The sequence below is a fragment of the Tachyglossus aculeatus genome, unplaced genomic scaffold (assembly GCF_015852505.1).
Source record: "Tachyglossus aculeatus isolate mTacAcu1 unplaced genomic scaffold, mTacAcu1.pri scaffold_216_arrow_ctg1, whole genome shotgun sequence".
NCBI classification, from domain to species: Eukaryota; Metazoa; Chordata; class Mammalia; order Monotremata; family Tachyglossidae; genus Tachyglossus; species Tachyglossus aculeatus.
In genome coordinates, this window is record NW_024044932.1 from 86305 (window position 1) to 105505 (window position 19201).

The window sequence follows — 19201 nt, forward strand, 5'->3', positions numbered from 1 at the left end:
GGTGGTCCACAGTGTCAAAGGCAGCTGAGAGGTCGAGGGGGATTAGGACAGAGTATGAGCCGTTGGATTTGGCAAGCAGGAGGTCATTGGTGACCTTCGGGGGGGCAGTTTCCGTGGAATGTAGGGGACGGAAGCCAGAATGGAGTGGGTCGAGGAGAGAGTTGTTGTTGAGGAATTCTAGGCAGCGCGTGCAGACAACTCGTTCAAGGAGTTTGGAAAGGAATGGTAGGAGGGATATGGGGCGATAACTAGAAGGTGAGGTGGGGTCAAGAGAGGGTTTTTTTTAGGATGGGAGAGACATGGGCATGTTTGAAGGCAGAGGGGAAGGAACCAGTGGAGAGTGAGCGGTTGAAGATGGACGTTAAAGAGGGGAGAAGGGATGGAGCAAGAGATTTCATGAGATGAGAGGGAATGGGGTCAGAAGCACAGGTGGCCGGAGTCGCACTTGAGTGGAGGGAGGAGAGCTCCTCTGAGGATACTGCTAGGAAGGATGGGAGAGTAGCAGAGAGTGTTGAGAGCCGGGGGGATGGAGAAAGGGGGGAAGAGACTTTGGGGAGGTCGGACCTGATGGATGTAATTTTGTTAATGAAGTAGGAGGCCAGATCGTTGGGGGTGAGGGAAGGAGGAGGGGGAGCAACCGGGGGCCTGAGAAGGGAATTGAGTGTACGGAAGAGCTGGCGGGGGTGATGGGCATGGGTGTCAATAAGGGAGGAGAAACAGTTTTGTCTGGCAGAAGAGAGGGCTGAGTTAAGGCAGGAAAGGATAAACTTGAAGTGAACGAGGTTCGCATGGTCTTTGGACTTTCGCCAGCAGCGTTCGGCAGCTCGAGCATAAGAGAGAAGGAGGCGGACAGTGGCAGTGACCCAGGGCTGTGGGTTAGTGGTACGAGAGCGGCGAAGGGAAAGGGGAGCGAGTGAGTCTAGCTGAGTAGAAAGGGTAGAGGTAGAAAGGGTAGAATCAAGACTTCTGCATGAGTCATTTTCCTTCTAGCCTGCTGAGAGTGAATGTGATGATGATGAGTGAATGTGCGTTTTCTTCATTCTGTGAAAGTCACTTGCGTTGAAAGACTTCTGGCAGGAAATGCTAAGTGGGAGCTCTGTGAAATTTCAAATGATCATGTTCAGAAACAGAAAAAGCCTTTTCCGATCCCACCAGTGCAGTATGCAGCGCATCAGGACTCTACTGTTCTGCATGTGTCATGTTCCTTCTATCCTGGTATGTAGGCAGGTTAAATGAGAAGGGTGATTAAATGTTTGTCTCTTTCAATTCTTTTCCATTCTGTGAAAGTCCCCTACGTTGAAACCCGTCTGGCATGAAATGCTATATTGGCGCTTTTTGAAATAGTGGCTGTAAATGTTCCATGTAAAATAGTAATACTGAAAGAGAAGATGCCTAAACCGATCTTTGCGCTGCGTAGGCAGTGCATCACAGGGCTAGTCTTCTGAATACCGTATCTTTCTTCTATTCAGCCAAGTAGACAATTGAATATGATAGTTGATTGAATGTTTCTCTCAATTCTGTCAAAGCTACGAGCTTTGAAACCCGCATGGCATGGAATGTTTTAGGGACATACCTTGAGCTATACGCTATATGACTGCTATATGTACTCCATGTACAACAAAAGTACAGTAACTGAAAGGTTCTGCACTGATCTTGACATTCAGTCTACGGTTCATCAGGAGTCTATTCCTCTGCGTGTCACTTTCCTTCTAGCCTACTCTCAGTAAATGTGAAAGTGATGAGTGAATGTGCATATTCTCCATTCCATCAAGGTCAGTCACGCTGAAAGTTTTCTGGCACAAAATGCGGAATGAAAACCTTATTAGAGTTCAACTGCTCAGTTCCATTCAAAATAGAAATACTGGAACAGAAGATGCCATTCCTGATCCTCGCACTGCAGTACGGAGTGCAGCACGAGTCTAGTGTTCTGCATACCCCATTTTTCTTTTATTCTGCTAAATAAAGAAATTGATGGAATATGTGTTTCTTTTCATTCTATCAAAGCTACGTGCATTGAAACCCGCGTGGCAAGAAATGCCACTGGCACTAGGTTGAAATTTCAAATGATCAGTTCCACGTACCACTGAAGAATCGTACAGAAGAGAGCTATACCGATTCTTGCCCTGCAGGATACAGTCCATCAGGAGCCTATTCTCCTGCAAGTGCAATTTTTCTTCTACCCTACTAAAGAATTATGTTGCAGGAAAGTGTGTTTCACTCCAGTCTGTAAAAGTCACTTGCTTTGAAACGCTTCCCGCGTGAAATGGAAAACGGGCTCTTCTTTATGCTTCAAATGTTTAGTTCCACGTACAGTTCAGGTCCTTCTCGATTGATACGCGCCCTGCAATGTGCAGCCCTCCGGGGTCTAGTCTTTTGCATTGGCTATTGCTTCTCTATCCTTTTAAGTAAAAAACAAATTGAATGAATGTGTTTCTCTCCATCTCCTATCGAAACCACTTGCGTTGAAGCCCTCTAGCAGGGAATGCCAAATGAGCTCTTCTTGAAATGGCAAATGGCCAGTTCCAGGTAAAATAGTAAGGGGAGATAGCTTCACTGATCGTGGACAATCGATCTGGAATCTAGTCGTCTGAATCTCCCATTCTGGCCCTCCTCCTCCACCCAGTCCTCGCCCTCTCCCTCTACTTGGTCCTGGCCCTCCTCCCACTCCCTGTCCTGGTCCTTCTCCTCTGCCTGCTCCTGGTCCTCTTCCACCCGGTCCTGGTGCTTCTCCTCTACCCAGTCCTGGCCCTGCTCCTCTGCCCTGTCCTGGCCCTGCTCCTCTGTCCTGTCCTGGCCCTCCTCCTATGTCTGGTCCTGGCACTTCTTCTTTGCCCGGTCCTGGCCCTCCTCTTCCGCTGATATCGACCCTCCTCCTCCACCCAGTCCTGGCCCTTTTCCCACTCTCTGTCCTGGTCCTTTTCTTCTGCCTGCTCCTGGTCCTCCTCTTCCATCCCTTCCTGGTGCTTCTCCTATACTCGGTCCTGGCCTGGCTCCTCTATCCAGACCTGGCCCTCCTGCTCTACCTGGTTCTGGCTCTCCTCCTCTACCCGGTCTTGGCCCTGCTCCTATGTCTGGTCGTGGCCTTCCTTCTCGGCTCAGTCCAGGTCTCCTCCTCCATCTGGTCCTAGCTCTCCTCTTCCACCCGGTCCTGGCTCTCCTCCTCTGCCCGGCACTGGCTCTACTCCTCCAGCAGGTCCTGGACCAACTCCTTGGACCGGTCCTGGTCCTTCTTCCGCCCGGTCCTGGACCTGCTCCTCCATCTGATCCTGGCACTCCTCCTATGTCTGGTCATTCATTCATTCAATCGTATTTATTGAGCGCTTACTGTGTGCAAAGCACTGTAGTAAGCGCTTGGGAAGTACAAGTTAGCAACATATAGAGACGGTCCCTACCCAACTACGGGCTCACAGTCTAGAAGGGGGAGACACACAACAAAACAAAGCATATTAACAAAATAAAATAAATAGAATAGTAAATATGTACAAGTAAAATAGAGTAATAAATCTGTACAGACATATATACAAGTGCTGTAGGGAGGGGAAGCCCTGACCCTCCTTCTCTGCCCCGTCCTGGCCCTCCTCCTCCGCCCGATCTTGGCCTTCCTCCATCTAGTCCTGGCTCACCTCTCACTCCCTGTCCTGGTCCTCCTCTGTCTGCTCCTGGTCCTTCTCCTCTGCCTGTACCTGGTCCTCCTCTTCCATCCGGTCCTGGTGTTTCTTCTCTACCCGGTCCTGGACCTGCTCCTCCGCCCAGTCCTGGCCCTCCTCCTCTACCTGGCTCTGGCCCTCTTCCTCCACCTCCTATGCCTGGTTCTGGCCCTACTTCTCCACCCGGTCCTTGCCCTCCTCCTCTACCCTGTCCTGGACCTGATCCTCCATCCAGTTTTGGCCCTTCTCCTTTACAGGGTGCTGGCCCTTCTTCTCTGCCCTATCCAGGGCCTCCTCCTCTATCGGGTCGTGGCCTTCCTCCCACTCCTTGTCCTGGTCCTTCTTCTCTGCCTGCTCCTGGTCCTCCTCTTCCATTCGGTCCTGGTGCTTCTCTTCTACCTGGTCCTGGCCCTGCCCCTCGGCCCGATCCTGGCCCTACTCCTCCAACAGGCCCTGGACCCATTCCACAGCCGGTTCTGGTCCTTCTACTCTGCCTGCCTCTGGTCTTCCACTTAAGGATGGTCCAGGCCATGGTCCTCTGTCTGGGACTGACCCTCCAACTATGTGTTGTCCAGGCCTTCTTCCTACGCCCGGTTCTGGCCCTCCTCCACCAACCAGTCCTGTTTCTCCTCCTCCTCCCTGTCCTGGACGTTCTCCTCTGCCTCCTCCTGGGCCTCCACTTCCACCCGATCTTGGCTCTCCTCTACCATTTGGTACTGGTCCTCGTCCTCCACCCAGCCCTGGCCGTACTCCTCCAACTGGTCCTGGACCAATTTTTCAACCCGGTCCTGGTCCTTCTTCCTCTTGGTCATGGCCCTCCTCCACCACCTCGTCCTGGACCCCTTCCTCCTCATGATCCTGGCCCTCTTCATTCACCTTGTCCTGGCCCTCCTACTCTTCCGGGACCTGGCCCTTCTCCTCCAACCAATCTTTATGCTATTTCTCCACCAAGTCCTGAACTTACTCCTCTATGCGGTACTGTTACTGATCATCTGCCCAGCAGTGGCCCTCCTCCTCAACACGGTCTTAACCCTCCTCTTCCGCCTAGTCCTGGCTCTCCTCTTCTACCCGGTCCTGGCCTTCTCCTCCAACCGGTCATGGCCCTTCTCCTCCTCCCAGTTCTGGCCTTACTTTTCCAACATGTTCTGGTCCTTCTCCTCTGTGCAGTCCTGGCCTTCTTCATCTTCCTGGTCCTGGCCCTCTGCCTCCTCCTTGTCTGGGCCTTCTCCTCCATCTGCTTGTGGTCCTCCTCTTCTGCCCGGTCCTGGCCCTGCTCCTCCACCCGGTCCTGGCCCTCCTCCTCCACCCGGCCTTGGTCCTCCTCCTCTACCCGATCCTGGCCTTCCTTCTCCAACCGGTCATGGCAGTCCGACTCCACCCGGTCCTTGCCCTCCAGAGAAGCAGCGTGGCTCAGTGGAAAGAGCCCGGGCTTTGGAGCCAGAGGTCATGGGTTCAAATCCCGGCTCTGCCACTTGTCAGCTTTGTGACTTGGCCAAGTCACTTGACTTCTCTGGGCCTCAGTTACCTCATCTGTAAAATGGGGATTAAGATTGCGAGCCCCCAGTGGAACAACCTGATCACTTTGTAACCTCGCCAGCGCATAGAACAATGCTTCGCACATAGTAAGCGCTTAATAACTGCCATTATTATTATTATTATTATTATCATTATTATTATTATTATTATTACCCAGTCCTGGCCCTCTTCCTCTACGCTGTCCTGGACTTGCTCCTCCACCCGGGCCTAGCCCTCCTCCATGGCCCTGTCCTTTCCCTACTCGTCCAACAGGTTCTGGACCCACTCAACAGCCTGGTCCTGGTCCTTCTCCTCTGCTCGGTCTTGGCCCTCCTCTTCCGCCTGGTCCTTGTCCTCCTCCTTTACCCGGTTCTGGCCCTCCTCCTTCTTCTGCTTCTGGCCTTCCTCCTATGTCTAGTGCTGGCCCTCCTCCTCCACCCAGTCCTGGCCCTGCTCCTCTTCCCGATCCTAACCCTCCTCCTCCATGGGGTGCTGGCCCTCCTCCTCTAACCGATCCTGGCACTACCCATCTGCCTCCTGAGGTCCTGTCCCTCCTCCTCTACCCAGTCTTAGCCCATCTCCTCTACCCGATCCTGGCCCTCCTTTTCTGCCCGGTCTTGGCCCTCCTCCAACAGGTCCTGTTTCTCCTTCTCTGACCGGTCCTTGCCCTCCTTCTCCTCCCTGTCCTCATCCTCCTCTGCCTCCTCCTAGGCATGCTCTTCTGCTCGGTCCTGGCCTTCCTCCTCTACAGGTCCGGGTCCTTCTCCTTCACACGGTCGTTGCCCTCCTCCTCCAACCGGTCATGGCAGTCCTCTGCCCAGTCTTGGTCCTCCTCCTCCCCCCTCTCCTGGTCCTTCTCCTCTACCTCCTCCTGGGCCTTCTCTTCCATCTAGTCCTGGCCCTCCTCCTCCGCACAGTCCTGGCCCTACTTCTCCACCTGGTCCTAGCCCCCTTCCTCCTCCTGGTCCTGGCCTTCCTTCTCCTCTGTGTCCTGGTCCTTCTCTTGTGCCTGCTTCTGACCTGCCTCCTCCACCCAGTTCTTCCCCTCCTCCACCGCTCGAGCCTCGCCCTCCTCCTCCTCCCGGTCCTGGCCCTACTCCTCCGCCGGGTCCTGGCCCTCCTTTTACGCTCAGTCCTGGCTCTCCTCCTTTATCCGGTCCTGGCCCTGCTCCTCCGTCCGGTCCTGGCCCTCATCCTCTACCTGGATTTGGCCCTCCTCCTCCAACCCGTCCTGGCCCCATTCTTCAGCCCAGTCATGTCCCTCCCACTTAACCAGGCTCTGGCCCTCCTCCTCCAGCCTGTCATGGGCCTACTCCTCCCCCTGTTCCTGGCCCTCCTCATCTTCCCTGTCTTCTGGGATGACTTCAGTGCCCTACTGAGAGATCACCTCCTCCAGAAGGCCTTCCCAGACTGAGCCCCCTTTTTCTTTTCCTCCTCCCCATCCCCCATCTTACCTCCTTCCCCTCTCCACAGCACCTGTATATATATATATATATATATATATATATTTGTACAGATCTATTACTCTATTTATTTTACTTGTACATATTTACTATTTATTTTGTTAATGATGTGCATATAGCTTTATTTCTATTTGTTCTGACTATTTTGACACCTCTCTACATGTTTCGTTCTGTTGTCTGTCTCCCCCTTCTAGACTACAAGCCCATTATTGGGTAGGGTCCGTCTCTATATGTTGCCGACTTGTACTTCCTAAGCGCTTAGTACAGTGCTCTGCACACAGTAAGCGCTCAATAAATATGATTGAACGAATGACTTCCCACAAAGTCCCACAAAGACTTCTGGCAATCATAGTGTGCTGCTCATTCTAGACAGTGTTCACCTCCGCCTAACAAACAACCATTCCCATCATTCCCCGTGGTGATATCTGAGCCTGTCGTGCCATAACGGCCCGGGACACAAAAACCTCTGGGAGTTGTAGACTGATGATAGTTCTAGACAGCTTTCACCTCCACCCACTGAACTACCACTCCTGTAATGCCCCGCGCCAGGGCCGAGGGCCATGTATGGCCTTGTCACTACGAGTGGGAAAGTGGCGTGGCGGCTCGGGGCACAGAGATATCTGGGAATTATAGTGTGATGCTCGTTCTATAGAGCGTTCACATACACCTACGGAGCTACCACTCTTGTCATGACCTGCGGCAGGGCACTCGGCCATGTCAAGCCCTGTCGGGAGGAGAGGCAAAGTGTTTTGAAGGCTTATGAAACAAAGAGTACTGAAAATTATATTCTGACTTTCGCTCTGGACAGGGTTCACCTCCGCCTACCAAACTACCATTCCTGTTATGCCCCGCGAGGGAGTGGTGGCCATTTTGCGGAGCATCGAAGGCACAGGAGGTGGATGTTCAGGGCGTTTTCCCATTCAGAATGATTTTAATTATGTTATTTGTTAAGTACCAGTTACCGCTCCCCGTGAGGCATCGCATAAAGAACACAGAGACCCCAACCTTGCTCCAAATCAGGCTCCTTTAATCCCATTCCCTCCTGAAATAGTTTACCACACAACCAAGTGTCAAGGCACTGAGTGGCTCCACATACTGAGTTCGGGAATCTTACCCGAGCTGGGTTATAACACATCCCTGTATTTGAATAAGCCCGCTCTGCGCTGTCAAATGCAGATGGCCTAGTATCTCCCGAAGACCCTCCCACAAGAGCGAACCCTCATTAGTTCCCGCCCTATCTGTAAGTTTCCTATGTAGTCGAACCCGGTCACGGACATAGACATTCAAGACCTATCGCGAGGTGAGAGAGAGAGTGGCTTGGAGGCTCGTGAGACAAAGAGTTCTGTTATACTTATATCTGACTTTCGTTCTGGACTACGTTTACCTCTGTCCAGCGAACTACGACGCCTGTAATGCCCCTCGGATAGGCCCGCGGATATGTCTGGCCCTGCCACGAAGTAAGCGTGAGTCGTTTGGCGGCTCAGTGCACAAAGACTTCGGGAGTTGTAGTGTGATCCTCTTTCTAGACAGCATTCACCTCCAACTAGAGAACTACCACCCCTGTCATGCCCCGGGGCGGGGTCCGTGGCCTTGTTAAGTACTTACTTTGTGCCAGGCCCTGTACTAAGTGCTGGGGTAGATACAAGTTGAATCACATTGAACTTAGTCCAGGTCTCACATGGGCTCACAGTTTTAATCCCCACTCTACAGATGAGGCGCCTGAGGCACAGAGAAGTGAAATGATTGGCCCAAGGTCACAGAGTAGACAAGTGGTTGACCTGGGATTAGAACCATGTCCTCTGAGTTCCAGACCAATTGTCTTTCCACTAAGACACATTGCTTCCACTGGATGCAGCAACAAAACGCTTTGGGGAACAACAGGAGCGTGGACTTTCTGGCCTCTATCCTACACTTTAGGATTGTGGAAGGAGCATGGCCTAGTGTAAAGTCAGGGCCTAGGCGTCAGAAGACCTGAGTTCTAATTCTGATTCTGCCACTTATTTGCTGTGTGACCTTGCACAAATCTTTTAACTTCCCTGTGTTTCAGTTTCCTCATCTGTCAAAGGGGGATTCAGTGTCTGTCCAACATCCTACTTAGACTGTGAGCCCATGGGAGACAGGGATTGTGTTTGACCTGATTAACTTGTATATAAATGCTTGACACAGAGTAAGCAATTAGCAAACCAAATATCATACAGAACTCCTTACCTTTCCACCCAATCCCTGTCCCCCTCTGACTTTCCCATCACTGTAGATGGTACAACCGTCCTTCCCGTGTCACAAGCCTATAATCTTTGCGCTACCCTCTACTCCTCTCTCTCATTCTACCCACACAGTCAATCCATCACTAAATCCTGTCGGTCCGAACTTCACAGCATTACTAAAACCCGCCCTTCCGTCTCCATCCAAACTGCTACCATGTTAAAACAATCATTCATGCTACCCCGCTTGGATTACTGCATCAGCCTTCTTGCTGCCCTCCCAACCTCCTGTCTTTCCCCACCCCAGTTCTTATTCCACTCTGCTGCCCAGATCATTTTTCTATAAAAACGTTCAGGACATGTCATCCCACCCCTAAAAAAACTCCAGTGGTTATCCATCAAACAAAAACTCATCACCAATGACTTTAAATCACTCCATAGTTTGCCCCCTCCTACCTCACCTCACTACTCTCCTACTCCAACCCAGCTCACCCACTTAGCTCTTCTAATACCAACCTTCTCACTGCCCCCATCTCATCTATCTCGCCGCTGACCCGTCACCCATGTCCTGCCTTTGGCCTGGAATTCTCTCCCTCCTCAAATCCGACAATTACTCTTCTCTCCTTCAAAGCTTTATTGAAGGCACATCTCCTCCAAGAGGTCTTCCCTGACTAAGCCCCCTTTTCCTCTTCTCCCACTCCCTCCTGAGCCACCCTGACTTGCTCTCTTTATTCTCCCCCTGTCCCAGCCCCACAGCACCTACATACATATCTTTAATTTATGTGATTTATTTATTTATATTAAGGTCTGTCACCCAACCTTTAGATTGTAAGCTCGCTGTAAGCAGGGAATGTGTGTTTATTGTATATTGTATTGTGTACGTTATTGTACAGTTTATTGTATTGTGCTCTCCCAAGTGCTTAATACAGTGCTCTGCACACAGTAAGCACTCAATAAATACGATTGAATGAACCAAACGAATGAATTAACTTTGATTACTATTACGTACTGAGTAATTTCAGAGGGTAGGAGGATAATTGCTGCCACTCTTCTTTGGCCAGTCCCCATAGTTCAGGAGACTTGCCGTGCTGAAGGGTCTTCAAGGCTGATGTTCTGATTTAGCATTTTTTTAAAATTGTATTTACTATCTGAAAAGCACTGTGTATCCTGGGGTAGATAGAAGTTAATCAGGTTGGACACAGTCCTTGTCCCACATAGGGGTTACAGACTAAGTAGGAGGGAGAACAGGCATAGACTCCCCATTTTGCAGGTAAGGGATCAGAGGCACAGAGAAGTTCAATAACTTGTCCAAGGTCACACAATGGGCAAGTGGTGGAGTTGGGATCATAATCCAACTTCTCTGACTCCCAGGACCCATTCTCCTATGCACACTGAACTAGTTGGTAGCTTAGTTCGAACGACAAATATGGTAAGAAGCAGAAACAATGAAGTTGCTTCACCTTCCTGAGCTGCAAGAGAATAAGAGTGAATAAGAGTGACAATAACTGTGGTATTTGTTGAGTATTTACTATGTGCCTGGCAGTGTACTAAGCACTGGGGTGGATACAAGAACATTGGTTTGGATACAGTCTCTGTCCCTCGTGGAGTTCACAGTCTCAAACTCCGTTTTATAGATAAAGTTACTGAGGATCAGAGAAGTGAAGTGACTTGTCCAAGGTCCCACAGCAGACAGTGTCAGAGCCAGGATTAGAACATATGAATTTCTGACTCCCAGGCCCACACTCTTTCCACTGTGCCACGCTGCTTCACCTGAATGTGTGCATATTGGGTCCCTCTGGGTGAGTCCAAGACTGGTGCTCAATACTAATTTATTTCTTTGTTCAGAATCCTAACAGACATGCTCAGAACTCTCTTTTCCAAGGGAGACCCTTTGTAATATAAGACTCTCCATGAGTTTTCTAGGAACTCCAGGTGTGATGAGGAGCAGCGTGGATTAGTCTAAAGAACATGGTCCTGGGGGTCAGAGGGTCTGGCTCTCATCCATATGCCTGCTGGGTAACCGTGAGCAAGTCACTTAACTTCTCTGTGCCACAGTTCCCTCATCTGCGAAAGTGGGGATTCAGTGCTTGTTCTTCCTCCTGTGTAATGTGTGAGCCCATGTGGGACCTGATCATCTTGTTTGGAATCAGCATGGCCAATGGAAAGAGCATGGTCCTGGAAGTGAGGGGATCTAGGTTCTACTCCCAGCTCCACTACTTGTCTGCTGTGTGTCTTTGGGCCAGTCACTTATATTCTCTGTGCCTGTTACCTCACCGGTAAAATGGGGAGTAACACTGTGAGCCCCATGTGGGATATAGATTAGCTTGTATCTAACCCAGAGAATAGTACAGTGACTGGAAAATAATAAGTGCTTAACAAATACCACAAAACATAATCTGAGATAATTAACGTGTGTCTTCCCCAGAGTTTAAAATAGTGCTTCACAAATGGTAAGTGCTTAACAAATACTACAATTATTTCTCTCTACTCATCTGACCTAATCTGGGTAGTCTGTGAGGTTCCCACTCACATGTTTGCCCTTTTATAGCAAATGTGAATAGATCATTCTCTACAAAGCACACATATGTACTGTAAACTCGTTGTGGGCAGGGAATGTGTCTTTCAATTCTGTCATATTGCTCTCCCCCAAGCATTTAGTTTAGTACTCTGTGCATTGTAAGTGCTCAATAAATACCTGAATGAATGAATGAATGGACATGTTCTCTGCCCATAAAATCTTGCACTCTAGTTCACAAGGGCGACATAAACGTATTTAGAACAAGGGCAGTGAACATCAATGACAATGATGCACAATCATTGGTATTTATTGAGCACTAACTCTGAGCTGTACTACGCACTTGGGAGAGGACAATACAACAGAGTTGGTAGATACGCTTCCTGCCCACAAGAAGTTTTCATTCTAGAGAGAAGCAGAGTGGTGTAGTGGAAAGAGCCAGAGCCTGGAACTCAGGGGACCTGGGTTCTAATTGCGACTCCACTACTTGTCTGCTGGGTGTCATAGAGCAATTCACTTTACTTCTCTGTTCCTTCATCTGCAAAATAAGGATTAAACACCTATTCTCCCTCCTACTTAGACGGTGAGCCCTGTGTGGTACCTGATTATCTTGTGTCTACCGCAGCACTTAGTAAAGTGCTTGGCACATAGAAAGCACGTACACATTCCACAATTATTATTATTGTTGTTGTTAGGACAAGTAAAGTATTCTCTGAGGGAATGAACATTCTTATTTTCTTCAGCGTCCAGTTTCTCCAGAATTAATATGAAAAAGCATTACCTTTCAATTCTCATTTTCCAATCTCTTATTCCCAGGGCACCCACGGTATCACTGGAGAGGGAATGTTCAACATCACTACGGGGACAGAATTCCTCCTCCTGGGGTTCTTGGAGGTTCGGTAGCTATAGCTGGTCCACGCTGCGTGGTTCCTCCTGGTCTACCTGGTGGGCCTGAAGGGGAATCTCCTCATTATCACCGTCCCTGCCCTTGACGAGCACCTCCACAGCCCCATGTATTTTTTCCTCAGAAACCTGGCCCTCATTGACCTCTGCTTCCTCTCCGTCACCATCCCCAAGTCCGTCATCAACTCCCTGACCAACAACAGATCTCTTTCCTGGGATGTGTTTTACAAGTTGTATTCGTTAATCCTTTGGCAACCACTGAAATGATCTTGCTCAATGTGATGTCCCACGACTGCTATGCTGCCATCTGCCACCTCTTGCGTTACGAGGTCGTCATGAACAGAGGGGCTTGTAGGAAGATGGCAGCCACCTTCTGGCTCAGCGGGGGGTCTCCGGCCTCGTGCACACCTTGTCTGAGCCCTCCTGTGGATCCAATGTGATCCACTATTTCTTCTGTGGTATTCTCCACTTCCTGGCCCAAGATGACTCCGCTGTGATCCTTAGAGAAGTCAGAGTCACAACCTTTACTGCAAGCCTCTCCTTCCTTTGCTTCGTTTCCAGCATCACCTCTTACGTCCATATCTTCTCCGTTGTGCTGATGATGCCATCGGTGACGGGCCGGTCGAAAGCCTTCTCCACCTGTCTACCCAACCTGGTCGTCGTCTCTCTTTTCCTCTCTGAGGGGGGCCTTTGCCATATCTAAATCCCAAATCAAATGGTCCATCAGGGATGGATCTGTCTCTGTCCATGTTCTATTCCATAGTGCTTCCAGCCGTAAACTCCGTCATATACAGCCTCGGGAACAGGGAGCTGAAGACCAGTCTGGGAAGGATGTTATGTAGGACAGTGCACCACTGTTGGCTCTTTCATAAGTCCTTTAGACTACAGGGGAGGCAGCAGTTTGTGGTGGAGTTGCTCAGCCATGATGAAGAGGACTAAGCAATCAATCAGTGATATCTACAGAGCACTTACTGTATGCAGAGCACTGTACTAAGCACATGAGAGAACACAGCACATTACAGTTGTAAGATACAATCCCTATCCTCAGGGAGTCTATAGTCTAGAGGAATCGTTCAATCTATCAATTATATTTGTTGAGCGCTTATTGTGTGCAGAGCACTTACTAAGCACTTGGGAGAGTACAGCATAATAAAGTTGGTAAACCCAGTCCCTGACCTCAGGGAGCTAGCAGTATAGAGGAATCAGTCGATCAAGAGATGGTATTCACTGAGCACTTACTGTGTGCTTTGGGGAATACAGTACAGTTCAGTTGGTAGAAACCATACCTGCCCTCAAGGATCTCACATCAAGGATTCTCCTATTGGAGAATATAGACATTAAAATAGATTACAAGTAAGGGTAACAACCCCTCTCAGGGTCGCAACTGGAGGGTGTCCAGGACTCTACCAGTCTCAGCTACAGGAGGGAGAGTCAAGCAGAGGCCTACCCATTCATTCCTAGCTTGGGCAGTGGCTAGTGAGTGGAAGGCAATCTGCTACACTCAAAACTCACCCATGCGGGGTAGCAGCAGCATGGGGGAGAGTCGAGGGTGGAGACTCGGGTTTATTGCGTGGAAGGAGCCAATGGTAAACCACTTCCTTATTTTTACCAAGAAAACTATGGTTGCACTACCAGAACGATTGCAGATGGAGAGCGGGGCGGTCTGGGAGAGATGAGTCCATGTCGTCGCCATGGGTCGGAAATAACTCGGTGGCATAAGACAAGACAAGGGAAGCAAATGAGTATAACTGTTTGTTCAAATGATTCCATTATGTGATGAAATCGAATGTCTGAGAAACTCCTGGATGAATGATATATTTTCCATTCTCCTTTTGCCCTGGCTAGGCTTTGCTGTCTAACTGAACTTCTATACTGTTAGCCGTTGTTGCGTGGGGACCATCTCTATATATTACCGACTTGTACTTCCCAAGCGCTTAATACAGTGCTCTGCACACAGTAAGCGCTCAAGAAATACGATTGAATGAATGAATGAACTGATCCTCTGGCACTTCATATCATCGCACTTCTGAATTCAGGGTGCAGAATAAATGATTCCTCTGTCATGTCCAGTAGGATTAATTAGGCGCTGAATTCCCCAATCTGTTCCCCAGGGAACGCTGGGACAACAGTCTCAGAAAACACCATAAATTGGTCTGATCATCAACTTCTCAGTCTACTCATTCAGTGAGCTTCAAAGACCAAGGACGGAGCTTGATCCACAGGCTGGAGCAGTGTTTTGTCGTGGAATTAAAAGAATGGAGGACAATATCCTCCATTTCCATGGAGTTTCAACCCTTCTGCATCAGAGAGGCTTAAATTCATTTTCAGCTTCCATATCCATTTTCCTTATTCTTCAGTTGGGATCACTGGGGTAGTAGGCAGGGAAGGGACCCATTGACTGGTAAAACAAGGACCCAATCAATAAATCAATGCCAATTTCATTGAGTACTTATTTTGTGGCAACCACTGTACTATGTGCTTCGGAGAGTGTAATGTAAGAGAGTTGGCAGACTCATTGCCTGCCCACGAGGACCTTATGGTCTAGAGGAATTAGTCAATTAATCAATCATTGAAATTTATTGAGTGCTTACTCTATGCTGACCACTTACTCTATGCAGAGCACACTACTAGGAACTTGGGAGAGTACAATGCACCGGAGTTGGTAGACTCATTGCTGTACCTGTTTTCTAAATCTGCAGACATCTGCACATACTGTGGGGTAAGTTTACCTTTGGCAGTTTTCTGGTGCAGAACTGTGATGTAGAGGCTGGAAGGAGGAAAAGTAGGCACTGTAGGAACCTTTCTCTAGGAATGCCATGGCTCAGGAAGTCAGTTAATCAGTAAGTAGTATTTAGTAAGCACTTACATTGTGCAGAGTACTGTACTAAGCTCTTGGGAGAGTACAATATAACAATAAACAGTCATACTCCCTGCCCACAACGAGCTTACTGCATGGCGTAATGTATACTGCACGGGCCTGAGAGTCAGAAGATTGTGGGTTCTAATCCAAGCTGCGCCACATGTCTGCTCTGTGACCTTGGGCAAGTCACTTCACTTCTCTGGGCCTCAGTTTCCTCATCTGTAAAATGGGGATTAAGACTGTGAGCCCCATATGGGAAAGGGGCTATGTCCAACCTAATTTGCTTGTATCCACCCCAACGCTTAGTACAGTACCTGGCACACAGTAAGCGCTTGACAAATTCCACAATTATTATTATTATCGTTATTATTATTATTATTAGAGGGGGAGACAGGCATGAAAATGAATAAATAAATTGCAGCTATATACATAAGTGCTGTGGAGCTGGGAGGTGGGTGAATAAAGGGAGTAAGTCAAGATGACAAAGAAGGGAGTGGGAGAAGAGGAAATGAGGGCTGATTCAGGGAAGGCCTCTTGGAGGAGATGTGTCTTCGATAACACTTTGAAAAGGGGGAGAGTAATTGTCAGATATGAAGAGGGAGGGCATTCCAGGCCAGAGGCAGGACGTGTGTGAAGGGTCAAAAGGGAGGTAGACGAGATCGACGTACAGTGAGAATCATCATCATCATCATCAATCGTATTTATTGAGTGCTTACTGTGTGCAGAGCACTGTACTAAGCGCTTGGGAAGTACAAGTTGGCAGCATATAGAGACAGTCCCTACCCAACAGTGGGCTCACAGTCTAAAAGGGGGAGACAGAGAACAAAACCAAACATACTAACAAAATAAAATAAATAGAATAGATATGTACAAGTAAAATAAATAAATAAGTAAATAGAGTAATAAATATGTACTAACAGATATACATATATACAGGTGCTGTGGGGAAGGGAAGGAGGTAAGATGGGGGGGATGGAGAGGGGAACGAGGGGGAGAGGAAGGAAGGGGCTCTGTCTGGGAAGGCCTCCTGGAGTAGGTGAGCTCTCAGTAGGGCCTTGAAGGGAGGAAGAGAGCTAGCTTGGCGGATGGGCAGAGGGAGGGCATTCCAGGCCCGGGGGATGACGTGGGCCGGGGGTCGATGGCGGGACAGGCGAGAACGAGGTACGGTGAGGAGATTAGCAGCAGAGGAGCGGAGGGTGCGGGGTGGAGGAGCATCAGAGGAAGGACCAGTCACACACAGTATTGAAGGCATAGGTATATGTAAGAGGACATGAAATGTCATCAGTGGTTCATCCAGCCCCGATCATTATTATTATTATTATTATTGTTATTATTATTATTATTATTACTACATTTGTTAAGCCCTTACTATGTGTTAGGCACTGCTATAAGCACTGGGTTAGGTACAGGTTTATCAGGTTGGATGCAGTCCCTGTCCCACATGGGGCTCACAGTTTGGGTGGGGGGGAACAGATATTTACTCTGCATTTTACATTTAAGCAAACTGAGGCACAGAGAAATTAAATGACTTGCCCAGAATCACACAACAAGCAACTGGGAAAGGCAGGATTAGAACGCAGGTCCTCTGACTCTTAGGCCTGAGCTCTTTCCACTAGGACATGCTGATTCTCATAACTCTGTTTTTTGTCCCTAGTAGAACAAAAGGATCTTTGGGAGAACAGTATTATTGTTGCTTTTCTGAAGCTCTTTCCAGCAGTTACGTGTGTGCTGTCTAACAGCTTCTCTTTCTCCTCTACATCATTAATTTTATTAATCGCCCCTGTTTAAGCCCTCATTTCCCCTCCCCACCCTCTGCTCCGCATCATTTATGCACTTACTCCTTAAACTTATGAAATTCACCCCACCTCTAATCACAGAGCATTTATGTACATATCTGCAACCTCCGCCTTTTCACCATCTGAAGTTTATCTCTCTCTCCCCCACCTCTAGACTGTAAGCTCCCTGTGGGCAGTGTTTTTTTTCTACCAACTCTATTATACTCTCCAAAGTTCTTAGTGCAGTGCTCTGCACACAACAAGCGTACAATAAATACCATAGATTTACTGACTGATTCCTCTACACTGTAAGCTTCTTGTAGGCAGGGAATTTGCCTACCAACTCTATTGTACTTTCCCAAGCAACTGGTACAGTTCTCTGTACACGGTAAATGCTCGGAAAATACCAATGATTGATTTGTGTAGTGCTTCACATTCAGAAGGCTCTCAATAATAACGCTAATATCATTAAGCAAAAACTCCTCACTCTCGACTTCCAAGCTCTCCATCACCTCGACCCCTCCTACCTCACCTCCCTTCTCTCCTTCTACAGCGCAGCCCGCACCCTCCGCTCCTCTGCCGCTGACCTCCTCACTGTACTTCGTTCTCGCCTGTCCCGCCGTCGACCCCAGGCCCACGTCATCCCCTTGGCCTGGAATGCCCTCCCTCCGCACATCCGCCAAGCTAGCTCTCTTCTTCCCTTCAAAGCCCTACTGAGAGCTCACCTCTTCCAGGAGGCTTTCCTGGACTTAGCCCCCTTTTTCGCTCCTCCTCCCCATCCCCCTGCCCTACCTCCTTCCCCTTCCCACAGTACCTTTATATGTTTCTGTACAGATGTACTACTCTATTTATTTTACTTGTACATATTTACTATTCTATTTATTTTGTTAATGATGTGCATCTAGCTTTATTTTTATTTATTCTGGTGACTTGACATCTGTCAACATGCTTTGTTTTGTTGCCTGTATCCCCCTTCTAGACTGTGAGCTCTTTGTTGCGTAGGGACCGTCTCTATATGTTGCCATCTTGTACTTCCCAAGTGCTTAGTACAGTGCTCTGTACACAGTAAGTGCTCAATAAATACTATTGAATGAATTGAATGAATGAATGAATGAATTAACAACAACAACAACAGCAACTCTCTCCTCGACCCCCTCCAGTCTGGCTTCCGTCCCCTACATTCCACGGAAACTGCCCTCTCAAAGATCACCAATGACCTCCTGCTTGCCAAATCCAACGGCTCATACTCTGTCCTAATCCTCCTCGACCTCTCAGCTGCCTTTGACACTGTGGACCACCCCCTTCTCCTCAACACGCTATCTGACCTTGGCTTCACAGACTCCGTCCTCTCCTGGTTCTCCTCTTATGTCTCCGGTCGCTCTTTCTCAGTCTCTTTTGCAGGCTCCTCCTCCCCCTCCCATTCTCTTACTGTGGGGGTTCCCCAAGGTTCAGTGCTTGGTCCCCTTCTGTTCTCAATCTACACGCATTCCCTTGGTGACCTCATTCGCTCCCACGGCTTCAACTATCATCTCTACGCTGATGACACCCAGATCTACATCTCTGCCCCTGCTCTCTCCCCCTCTCCCCATGCTCGCATCTCCTCCTGCCTTCAGGACATCCCCATCTGGATGTCTGCCCGCCACCTAAAGCTCAACATGTCGAAGACTGAACTCCTTGTCTTCCCTCCCAAACCTTGTCCTCTCCCTGACTTTCCCATCTCTGTTTACGGCACTAATATCCTTCCCGTCTCACAAGCCCGCATCCTTGGTGTCATCCTCTATTCCGCTCTCTCATTCACCCCTCACATCCAAGCCATCACCAAAACCTGCCGATCTCAGCTCCGCAACATTGCCAAGATTCGCCCTTTCCTCTCCATCCAAACTGCTACCCTTCTCATTCAAGCTCTCATCCTATCCCGTCTGGACTACTGCATCAGCCTTCTCTCTGATCTCCCATCTTCGTGTCTCTCTCCACTTCAATCCATACTTCATGCTGCTGCCCGGATTATCTTTGTCCAGAAACGCTCTGGGCATATTACTCCCCTCCTCAAAAACCTCCAATGGCTACCAATCAATCTGCGCATCAGGCAGAAACTCCTCACCCTGGGCTTCAAGGCTCTCCATCACCTCGCTCCCTCCTACCTCACCTCCCTTCTCTCCTTCTACAGCCCAGCCCGCACCCTCCGCTCCTCCACCGCTAATCTCCTCACCGTAACTCGTTCTCGCCTGTCCCGCCATCGACCCCCGGCCCACGTCATCCCCCGGGCCTGGAATGCCCTCCCTCTGCCCATCCGCCAAGCTAGCTCTCTTCCTCCCTTCAAGG

The 19201-nt window shown here is 49.2% G+C and overlaps 1 non-coding gene across 1 annotated transcript; it reads left to right on the forward strand.

The window, feature by feature from the left end:
- The first annotated feature begins 13610 nt into the window (after positions 1–13610).
- On the forward strand, positions 13611–13747 carry LOC119923671. Its single transcript, XR_005448929.1, has one exon. It is a non-coding gene; the product is annotated as a small nucleolar RNA SNORA7 (small nucleolar RNA).
- The last annotated feature ends 5454 nt before the right edge of the window (positions 13748–19201 follow it).